Here is a 14,179-nt window from a genome sequence, read left to right as displayed (position 1 = left end):
TTATCCCTAACAGTTTCATGTAATATTTGTACAGTTTTCTTTGCTGCTCCACCGTTTTCAGTGGGTATTAATTCCTAAAACACTGTTGGGTTTGGTGTAACCTTTTCTGTCTTCACCCGAAGATTTATTTAGTTTTTGGGTCTTGGTGAATATCGGGTATAGTTTATTCCATGCTTGCCTTTGCTGATTTGGAGGGGAATTAATAGTAACCTCTGTAGAGACATGCGTGGGCTGACCCCAGCTCCTCCTAATTTGTGTAAACTTTTGGCGCTTTCATTGTTTTTTTTGTTTTTTCTTCATACGTCATAACAGATTTGAATCGGTGTTACTGGTTGGAATTTCCTGGTTCTTTTCCTTATCTGGGATTCCTCTAGTTTCTATTGTTTGATTAGTTGTTATTGGGTCCAAGTTTATGTTTGTGATTAGATTTGTATGGTCCTTTTTTGTAATCTTTTCTCAGGTGTTTTGCTTGTTTGTCACAATTATTCTATTACTTGCTGTTTAAGCTGATTGTGATTTTAGATCTTCAGGTTGCATATACTTGGGCTTGTGTTATCAGCTTGTTCAAGTTAGCTCATTTTTTTTATCATTTCCTCATATTGTTGTTGCCATGATGTTAAGCATGTCCACTTTGACATCCATCTTATTTGATTGGTAGTTCAGTGCTTCCCGTGTAAGTTGAGATGTTTTAAAGAAAATACCCCATATTGTTCCTGCGTCTGTTGTTGCTTCTGGGTCTGTGATATCAGTATTAGGGCCATGGTTGACCCTTGCCGGAGTGTTATTAGGAAAAGCTTCACTTTCGACTGTTGGATGAGTTGGGTGAGTTAGTGTGTTGTCTTTACTATTTGGAAACGTTTGTTCCGATGTTTGAACCAGCCTACTGTGGGCTTCTGCTCCCTCTCCATCTTAATTTTTCCCTCCTGGTCCCTCGTTTGTAATGATGTTTTGTGTGCTGGGTGACGGTACTGTATAAGTCAATGTTTGTGTTTTAGTATCCATTACACTTATATCCACATGTTGATCCACGTGTTGTGTGAGGTTTGAGGAGGGCTTATTGATTTTTACCTCTACCTCAGTTGTTTGTTGGGCCCTGGTGATATGAAATTGCTCTTGAGATTTTTGTAGCATTTGTTTAGAAGGAGTTTCAGTAGAATGTTTGTCCTGTTGTAATGAGAGGTCTCCGTTCATCAGAAGTTCCTGGTCCTTGATGGACCCCCATGATTGGTCCATTTGTTCTTCATGTTCTTGGACCTGCTGAGGCCCAGTTAAAGTTAAAGTTGTGGGCTCTATATTAATTTGATCATTCTTTGAATTTAGAGCCCCTGCATGAATGATTTTTGTAGCATTTGTTTAGCAGGAGTTTCAGTAGAATGTTTGTCCTGTTGTAATGAGAGGTCTCCGGTCATCAGATGTTCCTGGTCCTTGATAGACCCCCATTATTGGTCTATTTGTTCTTCATGTTCTTGGACCTGCTGGGGCCCAGTTAAAGTTAAAGTTGTGGGCTCTATATTAATTTGATCATTCTTTGAATTTAGAGCCCCTGCATGAATAGATGGTGGGATTGGCGCTGGTAACCAGTGATCCCATCCTTCCCGCTCATCGTGATGGGATAACATTGCGTCCGCTGGATCTTTTAAAAAGTTAAATTTATTGGGTATGCTGATCGATTTTGCAATCATTCTGTACCCTGTGCGTTTAAAGGCTGCGCCGCACCCTCTGATTTTGCTTTGTTGTTTTTTGCGGTTGAACCTTGGGCTTTCTTTTTCCTTTTTGTTAATGGCATGACCTCATAATATGTATAGAGTGCGCCTTGTTGCTCTTGAATGTGCTTTACAGTCAGTGTTCTACTGCACCACAGCACAGACCTGGTATTAACCTGCCACGGTGATTGAAGTAAAAGTACTTCCGCCTGCCCCTGGATTTGCTTTAGAATTTGTCCTCGATTTTTTGGGGGGGGATTTTTGCTCTTTTTGGTCTTTTCCTTTGCTCCTTTTGTGGTGTCACTGAAGTGTCTGTGTCCGGAGGGCGTGTATGGCCTAACTAGTTGTCTGGCCTTCTGTTTTTTGCCAGATCTCCATGTGCAAAGTGCCTTGTGCCACTGGGCCGTGCACACCCCACACTCCTTGGACAGTGGGCAGTGGGTTCCTATACCCTTCTGTGACCACGGCTGTCTCTACCACCAATACTACCACCAATACTGCGTCGTATAAGCTGTGGACTGTGAGGTATACGCTATACGCTGTGGGCTATGGACTATGTCATTAGGGTTGTCACCGCAACACCAACTCCAGCACCAACTCCAGGGGGGGTGAGGGGTAACAAACTAATGCCAAAGTTCACCACTCACCGATCAGACGCTGGTATCTGGACCTCTGGACCTCTGTTTTTGACAGGCCCCTCCAAAAACCGGATGTACTCTGCAGCTGTTGCGGCTCCCTGCTCTCACTCCGATCTCTGCTTGATCTCTGCTCTCTGACCCCCACCTTCCTGTGTGCAGTGTGGAGGTGCAGTGGGGAGGTGCCATTCTCAGCCTTCCTCAGTCTGGCCTCAGTCCTGCAGTGTAGTTAGAAGGTGGTCAGGGGGCTAAGGGGGCCAAGGGACAAAGAAAAGTCTGACCTGCCATGCCCCTGCCCCACGAGTCACGGCCGCAGCTAGCCTCAATCCATCCACCGCAGCCACAGCCTGTGCCCCCGCCGACCGCTCATGAAAGCGGGGGCCAAAGCAAGGCCAAACCGGGAAAATGCCAGCACAGATGGGGGAGCGGGAGTCGGAGCAGGAGCCGAGGACTGCGAGGCGTTTCTTTTCGTCCTCGATCGTGGCCGCGGTCAACGTTAAAACACATACTGGATCTGCACCTCTCAGGAATAGTATATTATTGTTTTGATATTCACCATGTATGGTGTATATCGGAGTGAATGGTTTGGGGCACATTTTGAATGTTCCATCCATGTTTGACACTGTCCTAGTTTTAATAGGTTATCTGCTGTAAAAAATAGTAGAATGTGTTTGTCATTGTTAAGGTTATCAAGTATGAGGGAGAGTTCCTCCTTATGTTTTGGAAAGGGGCGACCAATCGGTCCCCCCGAACGTATGGTCGAGTACCACGATCCCCCCGGGAAGCCATCTTGGGCGGGAGGCGAGTCTCGGCTGGTATGCCCGAAGCGGCGTAGCCGGGGCGCGCCTTTTTCCCGCCCTAGAGTGGGCTGGCCTAGACACCAACACGGCCGGCCACGCCCTTGGAGGCAGGCGGGGGCAGGTTCACGCCCACCCTGAAGACGGATAAAAGGAGCGGAAGCCAACAAAGCATCCTCTTGTTCCTGTGCTCTGAAGCTGCACCTCCCCGCTGCACGTGAGCTCGAGACGGAACGAAGAGCAATTTTGAGCGTTGTAATCCCTCTTTTTTGTCTTACAGATATCCCGTCTAAGAATGCCCAAGAAGGTCGGAAAGCGGGTCGGTACCGAGGAGATGCTCCGCATGCTCATGAAGGAGATAGCCGATCTGAAGAGAAAGGTTGAGGCTAAGGACGGGGAGGGAGGACCGAAACAGCCTTTACAGGGAACAATTCCTGGTGGGAAGAGCAAGAGGCCCAGAAGGGGAGCACTTGGGGGGGAGACCCCGGTTCCCGAAGCGCCACGAGAGGAGCCAACCCCGGCGCCAAAAGAGGGGAACCCAATCCCTGTGGTGGTCACCCCTGCGAACAGGGAGGATATGCCCCCCGAGTTAGCGGCACAATTGGCAGCGTGGTTGGGAAACGATAGCGAGGGCGCCACGGCTGACGACGCCCGGGCAGTGATGAGGCAGCTGCGGGAATCTAGGGAGGCTGCGAAGACTCCATCTCCTGTTCCCCCGCAGGTCCCAGCGGTTGGAAGTACAGCAGGCCCAAGTTCGGCGACAAGCGTGGGGTCTACTTCAGGTAAGCGGCCATTGCCGATTGCGGGGGGGGACTCTGCACCTTCTCGAAAGGAGAAGATTGCCCAGCACGTCCCACTAGAAGTCAAGGAATTGATTTGGGCGGACAAATATGTAAACATGTTTTCATTGCTTACCGACCATTACGAGATCGAGCATGTAAAGAGTCAAAAGGAGCTCATGCATCCGAGTGTTTGGCGCGCTAAAATGGCCGCCTTTAAGGTCGACGAGACCATTGGTACTTGGGGCAGAGCGTGGGGAATTTTTACTTCCATCATGGGGGAGCGCAGACCTGAGTTGTTGACCGAGTTACCCATTTATCAGTCACGGATTATGGAGTATTCTGTGGCATATGGGGGCAATCAGTGGTTCTGCTATGATAATCTGTTTAGAAAAGCTAAAGAACACGACCCGTTGTTGTCCTGGGATTGTTACGACTCTGTGTCTTGGCAAAAAATGGAGAGTACAGGGATGTTGAAGGTGCCATTAGTAGGGAGTAACGGGGGGAATCCTCCCGCCAAAACTCTGGGACGCCCTTTCGGACGGGTACAGGTAACGAGTTCCACACGAAGCCGAGTGGCAACACAGGTAAAAGGGGGATCTGTTGGAATTTTAACAGGGGCAAATGTACCAGGCCCCAGGGGTCATGCAAATTCAGACATGAGTGTGGGGGATGCGGGCAGCCATCCCATCCTGAGTCCATGTGCAGAGCCAAAACGGGTGATAACGGTGGTAAGGGAGGCGCCAAACAGGTCTAATATAGTCCGAGGGGCGCCTTTACCGACCCCGATTGATACCATGGCAATGATTCCTTGGCTCAGCGAATACCCAGATCATGCTTCCGCTGGGGTGTTGCGGAACGGGTTTCCATATGGTTTCCGCATCCCAGTGGGGGATTTTCAGGGGGTACCGGACTGTAAGAATCAAATGTCGGTCTTACAGCACACGGCGGTGGTGCAGTTAAAGATTGGGAAAGAGGTGACTCGAGGTCGTGTCGCCGGTCCATTCGATTTGCCACCAGTTGCTAATTTTGTGTGTTCTCCTCTAGGGGTGGTTCCCAAGAAGGACCCGGGTGAGTTTCGGCTGATACACAATTTGTCAGCCCCACATGGTCTTTCCGTGAATGACGCGATAGATCCGGAAGTATGTTCGGTGCGGTACGCATCTTTCGATGAGGCCGTTGCCATGTTGAATCGCCTGGGGCCCGGGACGCTGATGGCCAAATCGGACATCGAGTCAGCGTTCCGGTTGCTCCCGGTACACCCAGACGATCAGCGTCTCCTTGGTTTTCAGTTTCAGGGGCGCTATTACATGGATAAATGTATGCCAATGGGATGCTCGATTTCATGTGCCTATTTCGAGAAATTCAGTTGTTTTCTGCAGTGGGTATTCACGAGGAAGACAGGTTTTCAACATGTTATGCACTATCTCGATGACTTTCTGTTTCTGGGGGCAGCCGGGGATTCTGAGTGTGGACAGGCCTTACATGAATTTTGTGTCCTAATGAATCAATTTGGTGTGCCATTGGCGCCAGGTAAGACGGTTGGTCCCTCGACCTTAATCGAGTTTCTGGGGATCGAGCTCGACTCAGTGGAAGGTTGTTTTCGTTTACCTAAAGAAAAGGTGTTAAAATTCAGGTTATCCCTTGAGACATGTATTCGTGCAACGAAAGTGAACTTACATCAATTGCAACAGGTGGTAGGTCAGTTGAATTTTGCCCTAAGAGTAATGCCGATGGCACGCCCCTTTTCCCGCTCGATTGCACAGTCCATGGTCGGCTTGAAGGAAGGACATCATCGTACGAGACTCTCGGCGGAGGTTCGCCAGGACATGCGCATTTGGATTGCATTCCTGGCGGATTTCAATGGTCGAATTGTCTGGAATAAACCAGCAGTGTCTTCCGAGGAGTTGGGGCTATGGACAGACTCGGCGGGGAGTGTGGGTTTTGGCGCCATATTGGGTACACAATGGTCGGCTCAAAAATGGCTGTCATGGTGGCATGAGTGCGGGTTGACGAGTAACATTGCTTTTCTCGAACTGTTCCCTATTCTGGTGGCCTTGAAAACATGGCCAGAAGGGTTTAGGGATCACTCTGTGGTTTTCTGGTCTGATAACATGACCGTGGTTGAGTGTATCAATAGTCAGGCAGCACGTTGCAAATTGATTCTGAGACTACTCAAGGAAATTGTGTTGTTGTGCATGCAACTAAATGTACTGTTTAGGGCGCGGCACGTGCCGGGGGTGATGAACCAAGCGGCTGATGCGCTCTCTCGTTTCCATATGCAGGCCTTCTGGGGTTTTCTGCCCACAGCGGACCCGGTGGTGGCACCCTTTCCCGAAGCTCTCTGGTCTCTCGGTGCCCCGAACTACAAGACCTCGTGGGAGAGAGTTTAGCACCCAGGACGAGGAAGGCATATGAAGGGGCGTTCCGTTCCTATTGGGCCTTTTTGGGGACTGCCGGGAGGGAGCTTTGGGGTCTGGAAGAGTCTGTAGTAAGATTATTGCTCTCTTTACGTCACGCAGGCAAGTCAGTAGCTACGGCCCAGAGGCATCGGGCCGCCATTTCCTTCATGGCAAGGGCTCATGGGATCCAGGACCCGACAGCGTCTTTCGTTGTGCAGGAAGCGCTACGTGGGTGGCAACGCCTTGAGGGTCGCAGAGTAGACGATAGGCACCCGATAGGTTTGGATAGGTTGGCCCTGTTATTATCCGTGCTACCGGTAACATGTTCATCCCAGTACGAAGCAGTGTTGTTCCGAGCCGCATTTGCATTAGCATTCCATGGGGCTATGCGGGTAAGCGAATTAGTGGCAAAGAACAAGCAGGATACGATGGGGGGACTGTGCCGGGAACACATTCAGGTCAGAGAGGAGACGATGACGGTCTCGTTTGTAAAGTCCAAATCCGATCAGGATGCAATCGGGGACTGTGTAATCATCCAGAGGATCCCCGGGTCTGCCATGTGCCCTGTTGGGTGCGTAGAAGCATATTTAGCGCAGAGGGTGGCAGCATGGGGGGGGACCTTGTTAAGACACGCTGACGCCACCCCACTGACTAGGTTTCAGTTTCAGCGGGTGCTTGCGATGTCGATTTCTGCCGCGGGCTTGAACCCCGGCGACTTTGGGACCCATTCCTTTCGGATAGGGGCTGCTACGGAAGCTACAGCCAGGGGTCTGAATGTTGATCAAATAAAACGTGTGGGGCGTTGGTCCTCGAACTGTTATAAGAGGTATGTACGGTTGCACATGTTGTGAAGCTGTAACAATGTACTCACGCTTCTTGTTTTTGTTTGGTTTTCAGTTGCGCAAGCCTACGAGGCGGGGCGGACTGTCCATTCGACCCGACACCGGGGGGCCAGCGGTCAGACATTACCGGCTGTGAAAAAGGAGGTGTGGGTCGTGGGCCACTCATACGTGAGGCGTGCCGCGGACGTATTCAAAGCAGGTGACATGATTCACGTGGCTGGGGAATACGGGTACTGTGTGTCCTTCTACGGAAAGGGCGGGCTCTGTATTGACCAGTTTCAAGCATTTTTCGAGGGTTTGTTAGGGCGGACGAGGTCACCGCCGTCTGTAGTCATAGTACATCTTGGGGGCAATGATTTGGTGACCACTGGTAGACGACTTCTTCTTGAGGCGATGCTTTCCACGGTAAGTTGGTTGGCGAGAAGAGTTCCAGGGTGCACAATTGCATGGTCCCATATGATCCCACGGAAAGTGTGGCGGGGGGCTACTTCTGTTTCTGCGCTGAATCATTCAGTAAGGAAAATTAATAATAAAATGAGTAGATTGTTTCGTTCAAGTACACTGCATTCTGTTTCGCATGGTTGTATTAAAGGGGACAGTATGTATTTGGGGGACGGTGTTCATTTGTCCCGGGTGGGGAACGAATTACTCATAGGAGACTTCATAGCATGGTTAAGGAGTTTACAGCATGACCTTTAGGTAGGAGTGTTTTGTGGGGGGTCCGGATAGCCGGTCAACTATCCGGCCTGTGGCGGTAAGGTCATGATCGGTGAGCAGTAATTGGAAGATCCCTATGAGGGGGCGTCACCCATTACGGATGGGAGCGCGCGGGGGAGGTGGCCAATTGGCCCCTCAATGGGGAGGCGGTCCTGTCTAAGGAGAGGCCGCCGGAAGGAAAGGAAAGGTGGTCAAGGCCCCTTCCTGGATAGGAGGGGCTACGGCCCCTCCTGGGGAATTTCCCGGGGCCAGGACATCTGCGACGGCAGATGGGTAAGTTGTGTGGGGTGCGGGAGCGGGTTTACGCTACCTTTTAGACACCTCACACGAGTCCTCGAACGACCGTTAAATGGCGTCGAGTTTATTTGGGCCCCCGTCAAGTACAAAGGGAAATTGGTAAATGCACTTGAGGTACGCCTCTGTGCGGTCGCCCCTCTCACAAGTGAGGGGGGTATTTCTGGTTTAGGGATCTGACACCGGTTACGACCTTGCCGTTGGCCCTTAACGTTAGGATGTACAATTTCAAGTCAAATGTTTTGTAGGATGTTAGTTCGGCTAGGAGAACCTTTGTATTAGAGATCTGTTAAGGTTAGCCAACATCGTAATGTGGAAATGAAATTGTACATGATATGAAACTGTTATTTTAATGTTTTCTTTTGTTTCATATTTTAATAAATACGGCCGGGAAGGGTGACTCCCTTCCCGCCTTCCAAAAGTTCAAGAACTGTTTCCGGTTTCCCAATTCTTGGGGATTGTGTTGAGAGGGGGTGGCGGGTATCTCGGCCATAGGTTGCTAGGTGTTCAGGAATTTGGATATCTTGGTATCTTGTGGTGGGCTGGAGGGGTACCACTGGTGGCTTTTTTAGTTTGTGCTATTAAGTGTTTTAAGGCTGGAATAGGTGATAGCTGGCCTTTAATGTATTCAGGGACCTTAGGGGGTATATCTTTTAGTATTCTAGTTGTGGGCTCTTGGGAGCTAGTGCTTGCCTTTCTTAAATATTCACTTAAATTTCAGTGACATTTAGGAGGTGGAAGTGTTCTCTTACATTAGTAACAACTCCACCTTCGTTGAGGCCCTCTGACAGCAAGCATTAAAGTAATATGTTGTACATTTGCAATTGATAGTTTCTGTGCTTGTACTTTTATTAGTTTAGTATAGGAATATTTTTGTGAACGATATTTATTTTCTGTTATTTTTGTAAATTGATATTATTAGCTTTTGTATTATGTTAGTGATCCCTCTGAGTCATGTAATATTATAATCTTTGGTTTGAATTATGCTGGTATTTGCAATGGAGATTCCACTCACTGATTTTTTTCTTTGTGTTTCATGTTGCACAAAAAGGAACCCTTTTTTCCCTGTGACGTTTTCCGTGTTTGGGCCTCTTATGGCCACAAGATGTTAGTCCTTTAGGAAAAACCCATGCATCAACAACAAATACATTTGTACTCTAGTAAGAAGGGGAAGGAGGCATCGGGTGGGTTTAGGGCTGGACAGTACTTTGCAGTATGCATAATAAAGTGCATATCCTGTATTCCATTGATTATTGTAAATAGGATTCATTTTTTGCCTAGGTGTCGAGGATAGGGCTGTACACATAATTTATTACTACTGATTGATTGTAGGGATGGGATCAGTTCTCTAACAATGATTGTAGAGGGGTGGACTAGAGTCATGCATTGGAGTTAGTTAGCCTGATGGTATGGCAGCTGACGTCAAGTAGAGAGAGTGGAAGAGAGAGAGAGAGAGAGTTTGAGAGAGAGAGAGAGGATCACGAGAGAGGACAATTGGCCAATTTCTTTGTAATAGGTCAGGATCAGCGTCTATTGTGATGGTAGGTATTTGGATCATTCTGTTTTTTGAGGGTTTTGCAGTAAAATTTCCAACTAACAATACAACTAATAGCCATAATAATAATTATAAAAATAAATAAAAACCCGTAAATAGGAACAAAGTGTCAATATTTCCCAATTATTGGTGTATCACAAAATGCAAACTCCTCAACAGGGCACCCAATAAGTGTCTACATACCTTATTTTCTTCTACTTGGACAGAACCAACCTCCCTATAATCCCAAATATCCACTCCATATGTGAAAATGGGACTACATTTTCTCTTATAGTTTTTCATATAAGGGACTAATGGACTGTTTTCCTATATTAGAGGCAATATGAAAATTGATCCAAATGCTTATAAAAGCCAATTCTTCCTGTTTGACATGCAGGGGACCCAAGAACAAGTGCTATCGAACATTATCCCCAAATAAGAAACTGTCTTACTCTTGCTACAGGCCTATCACATTTTTAAGGCCACATGCTATAATAAATATTTTGGAATAATTTGTTTCTATTTGCAGGCTCTACGTAAACCCTACATATACATCAAGCAATAATTTGAGCACATTTGGGGTTCTAACCTCGGAATGGGTTTATTATTCCCAGTTGGAGCATACAGCCCCTTCCTGACTGAAACAGTTTCCAAAGCGGATGTATGACGTTACTCCGCATACCGTTACAACTACCTACCATTACAAGGCGACCATTACAACGCATACCATTACAACGCATAGCGCTTTGGGGTGCTGGATAGTGGTAAGTATAATTTACTATTCTAACTCCAGTCCCCGTGGACCCTAGGGAAGGTGTTGGATAGTAAATTATACTTATTCCCTATCCTATAGCGCCCCCCAGCGCAATGCGTTGTAATGGTATGCGTTATAAAAGTCGCGTTGTAATGGTAGTGCGGAGTAACGAATGCGTTGTAACAGGTGCATAAAAAGAGAAATAGATTTAGTGCCACAACGCAGGCCTGGCGACACCCCATGATAAAGGGAAAGGGTAAGTACATTTGTTCCCTACCCCGTATCTAACAGAGGCAGTAAGATCTGTATGTAGGGCACAAAGGAAATCCATCAGCACATCCCAGTTAAGAGTTCCTATAATTTGGACCCATTGACACGGTCAAACGCACAGGAAAGATCAATAAATGCTAGATAAAGCGAGCTATGCTTAGCAACTATATATATGTTATTCAGTAGATACAGGTTAAGACATTGCTCGAGTGTTCCCAAGCAATTCCTGAAACCATATTGGACCCTGTTCAGGTTGTTGTTCTCCGAGGTGAGGTCCAAGGTCCAAATCAGCAACCGATCCAGTATGATCCTTCCAACTATTTTCACTGTGGAATCAATGAAGGATATTGGGCGACAGCATTTTGCAATTTGGGCGTTCCTCTTTTTAAACGCTGAGGCAATTATCACTGAGCACCAGGAGCAGAGGGGACAAGCTTTACAGGTGGCATTGATGGCATTTGTTGCGGTGCCAAAAACTCCAGGTTGTTCTTATAGAGGTCCACAGGAAAACCATCTGCCCCCTTAGCCTTTTTAAACAGACTGGTGTTTATGGCATCCATTGCCTCATCTTCATAGAATGAAATATCTATTTCTAGCAAGAACTAGTACTAGTACCCACTCGTCTGGCCCGATATTCAAACTCAAGCTATTTTTAGGGATTCTGGGGGATATATTTAAATTCACTAGCTTCAAAAACACCTGGGCATCCTTTAATTTACATGAGTATATTACTCCTTCCCAGGTCTCACTCTGCAAGTCCACCTTTCTTTTCTTTAGGTCAAGCTTGTTCTCCCTTCTGCATAGCACTATAATATCTCTATTTCTAGGTTAACATTTCAACTCTATCTGCAGCCTGTAGTTTTGAACTCTATAAACCCTGTCAAACCACGACGGATTATTATCTTTATTTCTCCCTACACGTTTAAAAACCAAAGCCCCTCTATGAATATTTAATTTGGAAACACATTCAGTAATACTGAAGGGATTAACATAAAAAGAACACAGGTACTAATGAAATCTTTATGACTACCAATAATCCTGCACAGTATTGTGTCCATATTAGCAAACTTCCAAACTAGCCCTCGACCTGAGTCTTTGGTAGACAAAAGGGCACAAGAAACTGCAGCTGAGTTGACCTCCCTCTTAGGGATACCAATTGAGGTAAATAAAGGATTGTGGTGTGGTCCTTTCATACACTCACCTGGAATTCTTAATTTGTTATCTAACTTAACATGTTCCTTGTTACAAAAATATAATTGATAGTGGAACAACATCCTCTACCAGTAAAAGCTGGAACTGCCTGGTCTGACTGGATCATAACATTCTAAGGGTGATATAAAAGTAAATATTTATTAAGCACGTGCCTTCCCACATCCTGAAACTGGGCAACATTTTGCTCCTGATTTCCAGTAATAAAAATGTAATGTGAAGGAGACATAGTCGTGCCCAGGTTAGTAATTTTAAATCCCTTGCCAGGAGAAGGTTAAACCTTGTACCCAAATTGCTATTTCTACTAAAAACATGACTTTGGCTGTGTTGCACGTTTCAACTGCCAGTTCAAAATTCAAAAGAAACTTTGCTCGCGCTTACCTTGGAGAAATTCTTGGATCCTGCGTAGTCTCTCGTCATTTCTTCATCTCCCCTACAATCTTCATTGTGACGCATTACCTCCAGCGCTGCCTCTGGCTGCCGTCTTGGTGCACGTTGCTGCAATGAGCCACCCAGAATACTACACATTGTCCACAAAATAAAAAAGAATACAATAGTTTTGATTATCCTTAGTAGAGAGTTCATCGATATAAAAATCCACAACTACCAGCCAAAATGTTTTATCCCACATCAATTTGAAAGCCTGAATATTTCCACCGGCAACAATAATTATTTTGATGCGACAGTCAATTGTAACCTTAAAACATGATGCGAGACCTGCCTAGACCGACCCAATGCAGATGTTAATGCAAGTAGATTATAATATATGTATGCATCACAGAAGCCATTATTCGGAGCCAAGGTTTCTTGCACTAAAATGATATCCAACTTATTTACATATTTTGTCCAGTGTTTTAATTGTACTTTTGCATCCAAACCCACAATATTTTCCAACATATTAACCTAAGTAAATTTTCACTAGGAGGGATTGTATAATTGCACATTTTACCCCCTTGAGTGCCAGGCATTGGCGTTATAGTTTATGGGAAAACTTGCCAACTCTCGATCCAGCAATCTTATTAAACAATCCAAACTCCTACTCATAAACTGGCATGTCCCGGGTAAGTTCATATTACGACTTCTTATGCCTTACATATTACAGCACTCATGACTGTTCATTGCCCAAAACACACCTCTGGATGGCACACAGGCTTCCTTCAGGGGCAGAAGGATTCTGCCATTCTAGATTTCCTTTATAATAGTGCAATATGGGATAGTTTGCAGCAGTAAGGCAAATGGGTTGTGTGGAGACCTGAAGGGCTGGATCTCCTTCTACCTGTAACCAAAACTTAGTAAGTGGACTCCAAGGGTTAGTTTCCTGACATCCTGTGTAGCTGTTTTGACACAACAAGCTGCAAGCGGATTTTTGTCCTGGAGAGTCCATATGACCAGTAGCAATTGGAGATGGACGGTATCCTGCTCCTGGTCTGCGCTACAGTGAGGCTTGGTCACGAAGTGCTGCCTCTGAGGTCCCTGGAGCCTTAGAAGTGCCCAAGAGAAGCTGCTGTGGAACCTGTGAGGTGGCTCAACTTTGGTAAGTGGGGATCTGGGGATTAGCTATACTATGTAGCAACAGTTGAGGCATGGAGAGGATGCATCTTTAGGTCAGTGCTCTGCCCATACTTTGCTCATACTGTTGTCAGAAACCCAAGCGAGAATGTGTTGAAATGCACATTTTGTAGAAATTGGCGACCTCGTAACACAACATAAATTAAATCTGTTGTTTATTTCTATAAATTGGACCTAGTTAGGATCCGTTCTAAAATTGGCAGGGCCATGAATGCCTAGTTATGGTGATTGGTATCCTGTGTTATCAACCTGCGTCTACTGTTCCACAGTTTGGGGATCTCCTGGCAGACTTTCTTACACCTTTTTTGATCAGCCATGCCGCCGTGGTTATTCTTGAGTTTTTTAATGTGTTGGTCGATATCATCAATAATGCACAGGCTAGCCATCAGGAGATTTCTGGGCTCTTTCAGATGGTTAATAGCCCTACTCCCCAAGCCATTCACTGTCTTATCTTATCTTTGCACCTCGTGGCTTGATAGGCTTAGATTCAATTATGTTGATGCTCTGTAATGATCATTTCTTGATTCAGTTTAGGATAAATGTACCCCCGAATGAGAGGACTGACTAGAAGCTGCCTTGTCAAATATAGAGCAAGAGGCTGTGGAGTAAGGTATCTGCTAAAACACTGGAAACAGCACTCTAAGTTTTTGATTGCCATTCTTCTACTTCATCCA

This window comes from Lissotriton vulgaris, chromosome 1_1 (assembly GCF_964263255.1).
Source record: "Lissotriton vulgaris chromosome 1_1, aLisVul1.2, whole genome shotgun sequence".
Taxonomy (NCBI): Eukaryota; Metazoa; Chordata; class Amphibia; order Caudata; family Salamandridae; genus Lissotriton; species Lissotriton vulgaris.
Note: the sequence above shows the minus strand (reverse complement) of the source record.